At 53.5% G+C, this 16,066-nt stretch overlaps 1 protein-coding gene across 7 annotated transcripts in view; it reads left to right on the forward strand.

The window, feature by feature from the left end:
* Positions 1-16,066, forward strand: part of ZNF423 (zinc finger protein 423) — a 284,391-nt gene that overhangs the window by 224,917 nt on the left and 43,408 nt on the right. The gene's annotated exons all lie outside the window — the stretch shown is intronic.

The raw sequence follows: 16,066 nt of genomic DNA on the forward strand, positions 1-16,066 counted from the left end.
TGCTGTGCTGTGTCACCCTGGGAGTCTAGGATTGGGGGAAGAAGGAAGCACTTGGGCAGGTATTCGAACTCCTTGTTCATTTACTGAGAATGCAGAGTCAGCAGCTGTGGTGTTGCCTGCCCTCTCGCGGCCTCAGTTTTGGGGTCTGCAGAGTTGAGAGCCAGATGGGATCCCCTTTGGTGTTCTCACAGTTGGATGTGTCATATTCTAAGTCCTTACAGAGACAGTGATAGGAGAGAGAAGAGGTCATTGTTTTGGGGGAGAACAGGAAGCCCAGAACAGGAATGGGCACTGGAGGTAGAGGTCAGTCACTGCAGAGGTTTGGGGTCCTCCTTGCCTCCAAGGCAGGATGGAGGCATCCTTCTTTCCTGTCTCTGATTTGGTTCGTGCCCTTGGCGCAGTCCCATCAATTTTGGGGGCTTCAGAGTCCTGTCAAACGGGGAATCTTTCTCTCACTTCATCTACTCAGCATCATTCAAGAAAAAAGTTACGGAAACATTTTGTAATCTGGGGAGCCCTGTACCAGTGAACGACAGTATTGCATGAAAAGTCTTAAAACTATCAGCTAATCTACTAAGAGTGATTGTGATTAAGAAATACATCTAAGGGCTTCCCTGGTGGCGCAGTGGTTGAGAGTCCGCCTGCCGATGCAGGGGACGCGGGTTCGTGCCCCGGTCCGGGAGGATCCCACATGCCGCGGAGCGGCTGGGCCCGTGAGCCATGGCCGCTGAGCCTGCGTGTCCGGAGCCTGTGCTCCGCAACGGGAGAGGCCACAACAGTGAGAGGCCCGCGTCCCGCAAAAAAAAAAAAAAAAAAAAAAAAGAAATGCATCTAAGATGGGAATGCTGTAACACCTGGTATTTGTTTATATTTTTAATAATGATCATAATATTGAAACTGTGTCAAGACTCAGTATTGTGGCAGATGCTGTGAGGTCCCACCTCCAACCCTTAACCATCCCCATGGGGCAAGGTAAGTGCTGTTACCGTCATCCTCCAGGATGCAGCCAGGATTTTAACCCAGCTTCTTCTGCCTTCCGAGCCAGTGCCCTTTCTGTTGGGTCTTAATGCTTCCTAAAGCACGTTTGATTTTTTTAAATTAATTTTTGATCTCATAGCAATACCACGAGAAAGATGGGACCGCTACTTTATGCCCATTTTACAGCTAGGAATAGACCTGGTACCCCAGGCTAGACCTCCTCTCTGTTCCTGTCCTCTCCGTATACGCTGGTTTCCAGGACTGAGTGGGTCCAGGAGTGGTCGCAGAAGTGGGTTTCTCCTGCATCCCTGTCCCCTCTGGGAGGGGTCACAGAGAGCTCTTGGGGGCACCGTTGGTTTCTGTTTGCCTGGTGGCATCTTGGCCCCGCGTGAGAGCCTAGCAGGTACCTTCCACCACCTGGGACGCTGCTTGGCGGCTTTTGCTTCTTGCTTCCTGCCCTTCCAGAATGACACACTTGCACTTGTCCCTTTGGTTTAGCCAGAAACCTAAAGTGTGTCTTCTCAGATGCAGACTGACGTGCTTTTATAAATTCTTGGGCATTACTATTGATTTTTGGCTGAGGATTTCGAAATCCTATCTCCAGGACTCAGGAGATTTCCCTGCTGCAGTAATAATGCATTGTCATTCTTAATCTCTCCTATCTCTGACACAATATTCATATCAGGCTGCTGAGGAGTGGCGTCAGCACAGCCTCAGGGATGGCACCGGGCTCGGTGGTGCTGACTGCGAGGGCCGCACCGGCACCTCCCCGTCCCCCAGCTTTGCTCCCCACCAGGAAACCACACCCGGCTTGCCCCGTTTGAAGGTGGTGCCTGACATGGTATCACGGGGGCACCGAGGGAACCAGTGGTTGATTTCTACCCCCTTAATTGCTCAGGTTTCTCTGAGGCCCAGAGAAGGGCAGGACCTGCCCAAGGTCACACAGTGAGTCAGTCGGGGAAGGGAGGGCTGAAACCCTGGTCCCCTTTGCTCTCTTTTCACCTGGCAGTTCAAGTGTCACCAGGCACTAACAAAAGCAAGTGACACGGCCTGTGTGTGAGACAGTGGGGGCTGCCATGTCCCAGCAGAGAACCCGGCCTCCCATTGCTGTCCGGGGGGATCCCATCTTGGGGATCCCAGATGTCCTGAGTTTTCAAGAGAAACCAAAACTCCAGATTTTAATATAAAATTTCTGGTGTGTGTGTGTTTTTTAAACGTTGGCAGCTAATTACAAAATAACTCCCAGATGATGCGACCCCTGTGGGCTGAGGGTGTACTGGCCACACATTGTGTCAAGTGGCCAGAGCTGGAGGCCACTTCGTCCATCCACCTGCCCCAACACCTTCCTTCCAGGTGCCCCAGAGTTGGGGGTCTGCTCTCCTCTTCCCTCCCTGTGAGCTCACTCGAGCTCTCTGTGCTCCCGAGGGCCTTCTCGCCCTTCCAGTGGAGAAAGTGTCGGCTTTTCCTAACCAGTTCCACTGTCTGGATTCCAGCTTAGACGCACCCTGTGTGTTTTGAAGTGTGTACAGGCCTGACCCCAGCCCTCAGGCCTGGCTGTCCTTTGTCCTTGTGCTGCTAAGAATACAGAGCTACTAGCCTGGCCTCCAGGACCTTCCAGGCGAGTCACTGAATAGGTTCCCACCGAGGGACTGTTTTTCTAGTTCTTGGAATTGATGCTGCTTAGGCCATAAAAATAAAAAGACCGTGTCCTCAATACTTATAGAGTGTGTCTTGTGAATAAGCTGATGTGCGGGGGAACGGGTGGAGTTGTGCTCTGAGAGGCTGGCAGGACCCAGTGCCCCACACCTGGCCAGAGGGACTGATGTCATGGGATTGGAGGAAGGGAGGGGCTTTGGGAACGTTCCGGTGGGAAAGCTGATGGCTAGACATTGGAACTGGGGTTGCTGAAAGTCTGTGAAAATCGGAGCAGCCAAAAGTGGTGTTTTCTTGGTTGCAGAATCATTCTGTCAAAATGATAGCGAGTTGTAAGCAGGAGGGAGGGCGGAACCGTGCCCCTGGCCTGTTGTCTCAGCCTGAGGGCCTTCCTTCGGGGACCCACCTGGAAATGGGATGTAACGACGTCCGGGGAGAGTCAGGCCTCGGACAGGTAGTGCTGCTTCTGCCTGTGGTCCTGCAAGGATCGCCTTGCTCCCTCCTTCCTCTGTGTTTGTGGCAGTACAGCCAGCTCCCCTCACCCCGCCATGGAGGCTTCCGGTAGGAGGCAGCAGAATGAGCGCTAGCCCTCGTGGAGGACACTGTGTCTCTCTGCTCTGCCGGCTGCGGGGGCAGTGGGTTGTCACCCTCAAAGGTAGACTCTTTGGGCCGGCCCCTCCCCCAAATTGTTGACTGAATGAATTGGGAGCCCCTCTTGGGGGCCCTGTCCTCTCGCTGCCTCCTTGTTTCCCCCTCTGCTTCATCTCGTATGTACACAGTGGCCTCTCTGTCCCCAACTAAGGGCAGGGACCTGACGGGCCCGGGGCCCGCTTATCCCCGTTGTGGCCAGAAGTGGGCGCTGGGGAGCCCCGGAAGGGCTTAGGGATGACGTGGACTGGAGGGCTTGGTGGAAAGAGAGCTGGAGGAGGCCTGGGCTTCGCTTCTGGCCGGGCCACAAAGCTGTGTGGCCCGGGCAAAATGGGTTTCCCTCTCTGAGCCTCAGCTTTGCTTCAGTAAAACGAGGGAATTGAAATAGCCAGTGCTTTTCAAGTTGTAAGCTGCAACCCGTTAGCAAATCATGGAATCAACTTGGATGGTCACAGCCAACAAAATAAAAGAGGAACTAGACAGAGCAGAGCCCAGCAGTGGAATAGAATGGAAAGGAAGGGAAGTAAACGAAAGGAAGAAGGAAAAGCAAAAGCAGAAGGAAAGAAACTGCTAGAGTACATCACACTTAGCGAGCTTAAGTGTAATTTCATTAATTTGGCGGTGGCGGCGGGGTTACGTATACGTGTTAGTGTGTGACTAGGTCATGGTGTATATAGTTCGTGCTGAGGGTTGCAGTTTAAAAATTTGAAACACAGGTCCGATGGCCTACAGACATTCTTCTGAACCTTACGGCTTATAAGTGTAGTTCACTAGCTGAGCTGATCTGGGGCAAGTTATAGAAAACCTCTCCATGATTCAGTGGCCTTATCTGTAAAATGGGAATAATTCAGTCCCCAGCGCAGCGGTTATGAGGATTAGCTGAGGGGGTCATGTGAAGGGTGCAGCGCATGAACACACAATACATGCTCCGTGACAGCTGTTGGTGCTGCAGCCACCCTTACGTTCTTAGGCACAGAAGATGAGGTGCGGGACCCTCCTCCTCTGCCTGCCAGCCTCTGGAGGGGAGGAGAGCCGTTGTGATCTGCAGTGCCTCATTCTCTAGCAGGGCCCAAGGACAGTCCCGGGGAGCCGCAGCTGACGTGGGCTTGATGGGGAGTCCCCGCCCCGGGGAAGAGCCTCCAGCCTGCCCAGGGGAGCGCTCTGCCATCTGGGAGGAGGCTGGAGTGAGCCACGGGCAGGGACATCCCTGCTGCCGTGTGCCACTCCCTGGGCAGCATGGGAACCACTCGTCTGTGGCGCTCGGAAGCCTGGTGGGCGGTCTCTGCCCAGATCTGTGACCTGTGGCCGCAGCATTCCCATCTCGTCTACTGGTTCTAGCCTTTGTGCCCGCGGCTCCATTTGGAGCCATGTGAAGTGGGCACACTATTCTTGATGCCGATGACTGATTTTTTCAGCCACCACCTCTACCCCACCTTTTCTTAATGCAAGATGGGTCTGGGCAGAAGTGTTAAAATTCCAAAAAAAAAAAAAAAGGAAAAGAAAAAGAAGTGAAAAAGTTGTAAAGAAAGCTGCCTGGTGAGCCTGGTGCTGCAGTAAATAGGACTCAGAGGCGAAAGCTCAGCCTCCCGCGAGGGCAGGGTAAGGAACGATGACATCAGAGACTTTTTCTGGCCAGGGGACAGGAGTGTGGGTCTGGGTGTGGGCGCCTGAGGAGCAGAGGGAGGACCCTACGGTCTTAGGGAACCTTGCCTGATTTGGGCCCAGTTGGTCTGCGTGTGGAGCAAGGTCATTGGTCCGACGTCAGGGGCAGGCTTTGTGCTTCTCCCTGCTCTGCCTCGCCATCTTCTCCCCTTCTCTTCCTCCCGAGGTGCAGATGGCCACATTTGCAGGTTAACTGGAACAGCTGGAGATGCATTATTAGTTTCCCGCTGCTCCTTCATATTTGCTTGGGCCTTTTTTTTTTTTTTTTTAACGGCAACATAATTTACAACTAGTACACTGGTGTCAGAGCTGGCGTGTTCTAAACCTGCATCAGATTTATGTAATGCCGTTGCTTATCAGTGAGTGAAGTCATAATTACTGCTTTGTACCATTAAATAGCATAAACATATAAACTGTTATACAAATTGCTGCAAAGGTTTCCCCTGGGGAGGCTCTAGACCAAATTTTAATGTCGTGCGTTTGTCTGGGATGGCGGTTTCTATGGTATATAATAATGTTGATGAATTTTACTGTAGCGAGTAACATTTTAAAGCACTAATTTTGGTGCTAAAAAAATTCCAAAGAATCCTCAGACCGAACTGGGAGGTGCTCTGAGAGCCAGCTGCTGAGGTCGGGAGAGGTGGGGTTTTTCTTTAAAAGTGCATCGAGGGACGTGTGTCACCTCCCAGGGCTCCTCTCCACACGAGGTCACCCCCCTCCTCTCTCAACTCCCGAAGGAAGGCAGCGGATACATTTTCCGTGGCAGTGATGATAATTAATTTCAAAAAATTCAAATCGATTCATTTCTCCCTTAAATTTGAAGTGTACAAGGGAAAGTGGAAGGAGGACCTGGAAAACACACAATCGGTGGGGAGGGTCCTCGTTGTAACCTCCTTCTCAATTATGTAAATTCTGTGTGGGGTGAAAAAAAATCCCCATCCTAATTAGAGATGCAACACCTGCCTCTGACGACGTTCAGATGCCAGGCGTGCGGTCGCATCACCTCTGAAAGCCGTTATCATCAAGAGCGACTTTTGCAGAAAGCCCCAGGACGGCACCTGGCATTTACCTGGGGTGCTCTTTGGAGAGCCGGTGGCAGGGAGGAGAGCATCCCCCTCTGCCTTCAGGAGAGGGCGTGGGGACTGGAGATTCCCGATCCGGGCCCACCGGCCACTCGGGGGCTGACCCAGGGAGACAGCGAGCATGGCGCACATTTCTTGCTCCTCCAAACCCTGGGCCTGGGCAAGTTGGAATGTTGTCTGAGAGCCTTTGTCACCACTGTGATCTTCCGGGTTGCATTTTCTTTCTTCCCTTCCTGACTCCCGTCTTGAGATTAGAGTTCTCTGCTGAGCATTGTTCTGCTTGTGAACGTGGCAGTCATTAGTTGTCCTTTGGAATGCGCTAGGGTTACACAGCCTGGCCCCTTTGTCTTGGTCATTAGTTGTCCTTTGGAATGCGCTAGGGTTACATAGCCTGGCCCCTTTGTCTTGGTTGGGGGACTAGTGGCTAATTCTGGCCAGAGAGCTGTGAGTGGAGGTGGCTGGCATCACTCCCAGGCCAGAGCTTTGCCCCGCCTGGGTGAGACCCTCCAGAGTTCCCTCTTTCCCTGGGGTTCGGGGACTGTCAGTGTCAGAAGCGAAGGTGATTCCTGTCTTGCGGTGTCCGAAGGGATTTCCATGAGCAGATCCCCCTGCGGTGGACGTGAAGGGCAAACGAGGACTAAACCTTTGTTGTTTGCAGCCCCTGTGACTTGCACTGCACATTTCTTATCCTGTCCTGACTGATACAGGTCTCCATTGGGTCTCCCAAACTTTATGATTTTCTTCAGGGTGATGGGAGTGCTGGAAAGCTGGCTGATTGTTTTCCTGGAAAGAATATCAGGTAGATACAGATGTGTGCCCACTATTGGCTGTGAGGAAACTAAGGCTCAGAGAACTTAGCTGGCTTTCCTAAGGTCACACAGCTTGTAGGCATCGGGCATTCGTGCCTCCCAGTTACAGATATGCTCCTTCCTCCCTCTGGCTTTGCTTTTGAAAAATGAATTCTCTTTAACAGGGGTCACACACTTGATTGCCTTTGAGGAGCAGGCCGATAAGGGTGGGGCTGTGGAGTATAAAACAATAGGGATTGGTGGGGAGTGCAGGGAATGTTCTAAAAGCATTAAAATTCAGCTTTTTGCCGTTAGGCTATCAGCTTTGACATTTAATTCTGTGCCTCTTAATGACATCTCGAGCTTCCAAGGTCACGTGCAGCCTCAGCGGCCATGGCTCACGGGCCCAGCCGCTCCGCGGCATGTGGGATCTTCCCGGACCGGGGCACGAACCCGTGTCGCCTGCATCGGCAGGCGGACTCTCAACCACTGTGCCACCAGGGAGGCCCTTGCCCTCAAGTTTGAATCTTGAACTTTTTAATGAAATTCTCACATGCTTATTCCTTTCTATCCTCCAACTATCAGATAAAGTCCTCTACAATCAGGATATGGCGACTGGCCCTAGCATCCCAGTACCCTAGACCCTGAGGGACCTTGTGAGTCCTCTAATCCCACCTTCTCCTTTCACAAAGGAGGACTCTGAGCTCAGAGAGGGAAAGCGACTCATGCAAGGACACACTGCTGGTAGTTTCTTCATTGCAAAGTCACTCTTTGGAAGTGGAGGGAGTCACTGTTTGAGTGGATGTGGGGAGTTGGTTTGAAGCAATGGAGAATAACCAGTAGGGAAGCAAATGTGACCTCCTTAAAAAATGTTAACCTTTTTTTTCTTAGAAGACATTTACTGTGGACTTACTATGTGCTGAGCAGGTGCTTGATCGTTTAAAATCACCTTCGTGAAAAGACATGCTGCATTGGTGGGTTTAATCACGTAAAACTCCTTGCACCTAGTTTAGTTCTTATTCATGCTTATATTCCCAACACCCGGCCCTATGCTTTGACCATAACAGAAATTAAGTACTGAATTTAATTGCCTTTATCCCTCTACTACCAATGGTGATAATTAATAATGGTCAGGATGTTAGTGCAGCCCCGGGGGTTAAGAGCACCGCTCTGGGGCTGGAATGCCTGGGCACTGTCGCTTCCTGTTACCTCCTCGTAGAGGTTTTATGTGCTCCTCCCAGATGGAACGTGTTTAGCATAATGTCTGGCACACAGTCAGCGCTTAGTAAATGTTACCAATTATTAGGCCTCCTGTCCCATCTCAGAGCTGTCGTGGCTGAGGCTCGGCAGTGAGCCCAGTCACGGCCAGAGTCTGTGCAGGTTTGCTTGGCTGCGGGACTGCAACTCAGCACAAGAAAATCCATTCTGCCCACTCCCCATGTGCCGTGGAAAATAATTTTGCACTGCAAACTGCAAAATCGCCATTTAAAGCAGCCGTGTCTGCTCACAGGCAGCTTTGGAGGATCGTTTCAGCCTGAGCTGCTGCTCCAGCTGTGGCTGCTCTTCTCAAGGGGCCAGAGGCAGTGAGTGGGTGGAGTTGGGGGTCCCCCTGGCCGGCGCATGGTGGGCAGAGCTGGGAACGATGGCTTCGTAGTTCATGGGCTCTCAGATGGGTCAATGGGACCAGGTTGTTCTGTGGGGGCCAGGGCCCAGGCTTGTACACCGTGTGCCCCAAGGTGCTGGCCTTGCCCTTAACCAGAGGCCCCTCTTCTTCTGAATGGTCTCCACTCACCTGCCCAACGCATTGGGCAGGGGAAAGTGCATGGACACAGAGTGGAGCCTCTGGGGTCCACTTCCTTCGTCACTTATTACCTTTTGTGACCCAGTGCTCAGAAAATTAGTGTTCCCATCTGTAAAATGGAACTAAGAATGGTGCCTCTGTCCAGCTTACTCCCAGGGCTGCGAAAGAGGCCTGGGTATGCAGGTGCTCTGTAGAGGCCAAGGGGAAGGGTCACTTTCGGCTCCTTGATCAGCCACCGAGAAACAGGGCAGAGAGTGAGAGAGAGCTGTGCTCCAACTGGGTCAGCCTCTCGGTAAGCCCTGCGATCCTGGACGAGTTGCTTCACTTCATTCAGCATCAGTTCCCTCATCTTTAAAATGGGAATAAAAGTGGCCCCAGCCTCATAGCATCACTGTGACGGCCAGTGACTGACTGTTTGTGAAGCTGCCTTAGTGTCAGGTTTGATACATTATTCACACCAGATATTTTAAAAAACGGCTTACTTGCAGGAGGCAGTGAGCCGGGGAGGTCAGGGGCCCCGTCGTCCTGTTCACCTGTGTGTCCCCAGCGTCTAGCACTGTGCTCGCACTGGGGTGCTCAGTCAGTTTCTGCAGAGTGAAAAGGGATCTGATAACCTGGGAATTGCTTCTTGGATGCCTGGTTTCCCCCAGACTGTGAGCCCAGCAGAGGCAGAGGCCCCGCTCCCAGGATCACGGCTGCCAGCGGCACCTGGCCTGGTGAGCATTTGTCCGCTGGAGCAAGCCCGCTGCAGAGCCTCTCCCCCTCCCCCGGAACGCCCTCCCTGCTTTTGTATCTCAGAACGTGTTCCTCCAAGGCCCCCTCTTCCAGGAAGTCATTCATTCATTCATTCACTCACCCACTCATTCAGCAGGAATCTCTTGAGTACCCACTATACCAGGCACCTGCTAAAGTGACCTCACTTCTCAGAGAAGGAATTTCTTCCCTCTTGGTGTTGCCCCAACTCGCATCCCAAATATTTTATCCGTCCCTCTTAAGAGGCTGACCTTTCCTGCCTGGTGTTATGCACACATCTGGCTGATCTCCCTTCCTAACTAGACAAGACGTTAAAAAAACACTTTACTGAAATATAATGTCCATCCAGGAAAATGCACAAATTGCAAATGTACAGCCTGAGGACTTTGCAGAAACGGAACACAACCAGACCAAGGAGGAGAACCTGAACGGCCCTCCAGTAGCTCCCGTGTGCCCCCTTAGCAAGCACTGCCCTCACCTCCGGACCCTTAGATGGTTTTGTCACTGGAGGCAATTCAAAGGCGGGATGTGTGTCCCTGTGTCTCCTGGCCTGCCCAGCACAATACCTGGCATTGCTGAATAAACAAATGGACGGACAGACCCAATAATGCAGGGATGAGAATAATGATGCTGTGAATATAATAATGGCTGACTGTTGTTGCATTCTACCAGCCTGTTCTAATCAGTGTTTTACGGGCTGCCTCGTCTGGTCCTACTGAGATCCCCAGAGGTCAGTGACTTGCCCAAGGTCAGCCAGCCGGTGAGTGGCAGTCACTCTGACCTGGGTCCGTTCGGCCTGAATCTGGAGCTGGCACTCTGAACCTCACTTCCTGCTGGCTTACAGCCCTGGGCAGTCCCTTCTCTGCTGGGCCAGCTGGACACAGGCTCAGCGGGCGACAGAGCTGAGATGTCCTTGGCGAGCGAGATGCCGGTTCCTCGCCACCCCTGTCCACCCACCGGGCGCCCCATTCTTCCCGAGCTGCACCGAGCCTTCCGTGTGCCTCTCCAAAGGACAGGGCATATTTCTTCCCAACCCCCTTAAGATCCAGCCCACACTGGAGGGCTTCATCATTATGCAAATTAGCTGGATTGGATCTGCTCCCGCAGAGGACTCCGGGGGTGGCAGAAGGACGGAGCTGCCTCCAGAGCGTTGGATTGAACCCCAGATTAGGCCAGTCGATGGGGGTGGGCGGGGGGGGGGGTGGGCATGGAGACGGGGCTGGTGCCAATGATTTGCCACCCTGGGGAGGCTGGCGGGAGTGGGGGGCTGGGCACACGCCATGGGGAGCGGGGTGTAGGCTGGGCGAGGCCTACCTTCCAGCATTGTTGCCAAAGATGGGACTGAAGAAAGACATTCTTTTCGGATTTACTCTTTGTGTATTGAGCCCTTTTGTGATTCATCAGTAAGTAAATATCAGCTGAGGGGTGATTTGTTTCTAACAAGCTTATAAAATACGGGCGTCATTTGTGGGCTTATTGGAGTGCTGATTATAAACACTCCCCCATGCCCACTCCTCTATGTCAAATTAGCATTCAAAATACAAATATGGGATCTTTGGATCGCTTTCTACTGTCTCTTCGGAAGTTGGCGCCATGGGAAGGGGCAGCGATAGGACCGTAACCTCAGACGAGGAGCATTTAGAACTCACTTAAAGGCTTGAGGGTTGAGGGGGGGCCCCCGCTGGGCCCTCCAGAGGCTGGGGGCCACGAGGCCCTGTAAGCCCAGCTGCCCCTCTCGCCCTTCTCCTTGCCAAGTTTCCTCTGACCCAGCTCCTCCCGGCCCCCAGAGCCTGTCATCTTCAATCTCACGGAGGGTGCAGATCTGGGCAGGCTGCCTCTGGCCTGACGAGCCTTTGGAGCTGCCGCCTCTCCCCGTGGGCCAGGGCCAGGGCCAGGCCCAGACTAGACCCAGGCCGAGGCAGCCACAGCCAAGCATTTCTGAGCATTTGCAGGGGCCTCCTCACGAAGGGTCATAAGGCCCCCTGGCATCTCTCTCCCACTTGGAGCCTCACTTCCCATCTCCCCACACCTCCCGGCCTCTGGTTTTGTGGTCACGAATTGTATCAGACAGATTCCCCCTTGCCTCTGAGGCATGAGCCTGCAACAGATCCCACCAGCTCACATGCGGGTGGTCACTCACACCTTTCAAAGCACCTTCACAGCCACGTGAAGGAGCTGGTGCTTGTGAGAGCCTGGAGGTGCCCTCCAAGCTCTACCAGTGCCTTTGTAACTTCATTCCCATTTTACAGATGGGGAGACTGGGGCACAGATAGTTGACTTGCCAGGACACAGTGGCAGAGCCCAGGCTTGGGAAATGGCCTGCCCATCCCACTTGACAGATGGTGGAACCAAACCTAGGGGAGGGGACTGATTTGCCCCCATGAAGGCGGGAACCGGATGGGGGTCAGCAGGCAGTGAGAAGCTGCCTGAGTGAGGCGTGGGGCCGCCGCCCAGAGTCTCTGATGGAAAAAAACACAGAGCAGGGCCTGAGTGGGGCCATGGAAATCTCTGGTTCCAGCCCCCTCTGCTCATAAATGGGGACACCGGGGCCAGAGAGGGGACACTGCCTTGCTGTCATTGTCTTAATCGTTAATCAGCGGATTAAATTTTTTTTTATTAAAAAAGCTTTTATTCTACTTATTACAAGAGCTGTCCGTGCTCTTTGCAGGAATACTAGAAATTACAGTTGGCCCTCTCTATCCGTGGGTTCCATGAAATCAGTCAACTGGAGATGGGAGATAACTCAGGAAAAAAAATCCGGAAGGCTCCAAAAAGCAAAACTTCGAATGTGTCAGGCACCAGCAACTATTCAGTAGCGTTTACATTGTATTTACAACTATTGACAAAGCATTTACATTGTACTAGGTATTATACATAACCTAGAGATGACTTATAGTTTATGGGAGGATGTACACTGGGTATATGCAAACATCAGATCATTTTAGGTAAGGGACTTGGGCATCCGAGGAGCACCTGCGGGGTTCCTGGAAACAATCCCCTATGGATTCCGAGGGATGCCTGTACAGCCAAGCGAGAATAAGGAAAATGTATCCTGCCATCCAGAGATGACCCTCTGTCGCCTTTGCCTGTGCCCTTTCGGCAGTTTTTTCAATAAGCACACACTAATATAGTTATGCCCCCCCTTCTTTTTTATTTCCAAAATAAGATTGTGTTGACTACCTGGTTTTCCTTATTTCCACTTAATTGGGTGTGAGGCGGGAGACTGTGAGGACGCACTGTCCCCTTAGAGAAGGTGTTTCTCTCTGATACACGGGGACTAACTTTGGTTTGTCTCTCGAGAACCGCCTTCCGTTGAGTGAGCACTGATTGATTGCCCACTGTGTGCGGGCTCTTACCAGGCACTGGGTACCTGGAGAGAGGCGGGAACTGGTGTGAGTGCACCGAGGAGGTGGGGACAGGTCTCGGGTGCAAAGAGCAGGGGTCCCGTATGAGTCTGGAGGTAGGGGGGCAGGTGGCAGGACTCGCTCCTGTCGAGGTGGGAGCCTGAGCTGTGCTCTGAAGACGTCTTGTTGTTGGCAGGGAGGGGCGGAGGGCATTCAGGGGAGGGCCTCGCCCGCGGGGAGGCAGGGGAGGTGAGCTCTGTGGTGACCTGGGCAGAAGGCCACCTGGGCCCCGTTTTCATGCTGGATCCCAGTCCCGCCGACACGTATGCAGCCCTCGGAAGGCCTATGGGATTCCTGCTTTTCTCAGCTCTGCCATCCAGACGGAAGCAAGGATAGGGCCAGGCACTGTGCTGTCTGGAGGAGTCTTGTTGGAGACACGCTCTTGAATTTGGAACCAGAATTCAAGGTACGTTGCTAGAATCTGGCCTGCGGTTTCTGGATTGTCGTTAAGCTTGGGCCTCTGTACATTCAGGGTGTGATTAAAGCATGAAGTGAAGGCTTTGGATTTCTTCCCCTCCCCCCGCCCCCAGATTCTGAGGTCAACATTGTGGGTGAAATTGGGGCTACGGCCTTTGCTGTAGTGGGAAGTACTGTACTGAGAACTGCTTTGTGGGAACTGGAAATGGGTTCTGGAGGTGTGTGTGTGTGTCCATCTCCCGGTCATGTCCAGTGGGGATGGAGGCGTCGTCTTACCAGAACAAGCCTTTCAATGACAGGGGGACCCTGTGTCCTCGCACCGAGCCTCTGCCCTCCAGTGGAAATGCACTTGCATCCTGGGTGCTGGGTCAGCAAGGCTGTGATGTGGCCAGTGAGGAAGATCCAGGGCCCTGGTATGGGCCGGGCTGGGCTGCTGGGCACCCAACTCCTCTCAGCTGCTCCCCCTACAGAGGCTGCCAACCATCCGTCTCCCCTAGAGCTCCACCCTCCACCCCAGGAGTCCCTAAGGGCCCAATTTGGGGTATTTTCAGGGTTTCTGGGTGACTGCATTGTCACACACGCCAGGTCCCTTCATCTGGCCTCCCAAGCTCCTCACCCCTGAGCAGCTTGGGGGTCACGGATAGTGTCTCATTGACCTGTTACCCCAGGGCCTCACCCAGCACCTGACACAGTCAACAACAGTGATGGTGGTGATAATAATAACAGCACTGGTGCTTTGAGGCCCATTCACCCTGACAACAGCCCGATGAGGTTGGTACTGTGCCGGTTTTCATTTCACATTTGGGGCGACTGTGGCTCAGGGAGATTTGATCACTCATCCAACACCCAACAGCTAGTAGGAGGCAGCAGGGGCATTTGAACACTGGCTCTGAACCTACACTTCTCTCCACGTGCTGTGCTGGCTGAGTGCACCGAGTGAGCAAGTGAGGGGCTGTGTCCAGCCCCGAGAACAGCACGTTTCTTGGGGTGAGGGTAGGGTCATAGGGCAGACTGGGTCCTGCTCTGTCACCATCCGGATGCTATCGGGACTCGATCCTAGGCACGTAGAGGGTGTCTGTGGACACAGAGCCGTGTGTCTGAGCTCCTACGTCTGGGACAGCATTGAGTACGGGAACCCCCAGGCTGCATGCTCCAGGGAAGAGTCCAGAGCCATGAGGGTGGGGGTACGAATCTACTGACCAACCAAAGTATTAGCATTAATTGAGCACCTCATGTTTATCTGGCCCGATTAGAAACACCAGACAAGTAAAAAAAAAAAAAAAAAATGCTGTTTTTGTCTTCAGAGAATTTATTAGCCAGGACTGTTTGGGTTGCAGGTGACAGCAAGTCAAGTTAGCTTAAGCAAAGGGACGAATTTTTGGAAAGACCCCCCCACACCTTTTTTTTTTAAATAAATAAATTTATTTATGGCTGCATTGGGTCTTCGTTGCTGTGTGCGGGTTCTCATTGCGGTGGCTTCTGTTGTTGCGGAGCACGGGCTCTAGGCACGCGGGCTTCAGTAGCTGTGGCTCGAAGGCTCTAGGGCACAGGCTCAGTAGTTGTGGCGCACGGGCTTAGTTGCTCCGTGGCATGTGGGATCTTCCCGGACCAGGGCTTGAACCCCTGTCCCCTGCATTGGCAGGCGGATTCCTAACCACTGCGCCAGCGGGGAAGCCCGAAAGACCGCTTTTCATTTCACAAAACTATGAATAGCTTTTGGTGCAAGTGGAACCGGAGACTCGAATGCCTGTGTAGGACTTTCTCTTGGAACATCGTGGTTGGAAGGACAGAGGCAAAGCACGGAGAACTGTTTGTATCAAGGTGCGGAGTCAGGAATGAGCAAGGTCCTGAGAGCGAGGAGACCAGTGTGGCAGGGGGTGTGGGTGTGGCTGGAAATAGGGTGCTGGTTAGTGGGGCCTGGGCTGTTGAGATTTCTCTAGGAGAAAGGGAGCCACTGAAGGTTCTTGAGGAGGAGAGTGAAATGACGGCCGTCGAGCCTGGGGAGGATTATCCAGTCATTGTGCTTGGGATGGACTGAGCGGGGAGAGACTGGGGCAGACATGGTGTGCCGGGCCAGGAGGGCGGAGAGCAAAGGGTGAATGGCCAGGCGTTGATGTGCTTTTTTCCCGAGAGCGTCTATGAAGCTGTCTTTTCCAAGAAGCAAAAAGGCGAGATGCCAGCCAGAGCTATACAGAGGGACATTTTCCTGCCGCGGTGCGTGGGCCTCGAGCTGCCTGCCTCTCATCACAGCTAATGGCAGCTGTTCCGCTTGCTGGGCCAGCGTGGAGGGTGGAGGGCTGCATGGGGGTGGCCTCCACCCCCGCCCCCTAACCTCTCAGCAGTTCCCCTGCTTCCTCCTCCTGCACAGGCTGCCCATGTCCCCTGTTCTTCCGGGGGTAGGGGCTGTCAGGTGCTGTCAGTTAACTGCCCCCGTGGGCTAGGGGTGGTGGGTGGGATGGGAGCAGACCTCAGGCTTGGGTGAAGGCGCGACCAGGTGTGGACAGAGCTGGCTGTGGGCAGAGGCAGACTGGCTGGCCTCTGGGAGCTGGGCTATGGCACCTAAGCTGCCTAGAGATGGCAGAGCCCCACCTGGTGTCTGGGTGCTGGCCCCAGAGCATCCCAGATAACTGTGTGGGAGAGCTCGGCTCTGGGAGGTGAAGAAACCCACGTTAATGTCAGAAGTGAGCCTGGGGGATCCGGCAGGCCTCCGTCTGGGTCTGTTGGAGAAAGAAAGAAAGGCGGGAGCGCTGTGCTTGCCGTCAGCAAGGTGTTAGTTTGGTGCTGATGGTCGAGGAGGGGGCGCGGGGAGAGTGGACCAGAGGAAAATTCCGTCTAAGGAAACGCCTTAGAGGGCCGGGCTGCAACGCCGAGCTTTGTCAG

Source organism: Monodon monoceros, unplaced genomic scaffold (assembly GCF_005190385.1).
Source record: "Monodon monoceros isolate NGI ecotype Baffin Bay Population unplaced genomic scaffold, NGI_Narwhal_1 Super_Scaffold_10, whole genome shotgun sequence".
NCBI lineage: Eukaryota > Metazoa > Chordata > Mammalia > Artiodactyla > Monodontidae > Monodon > Monodon monoceros.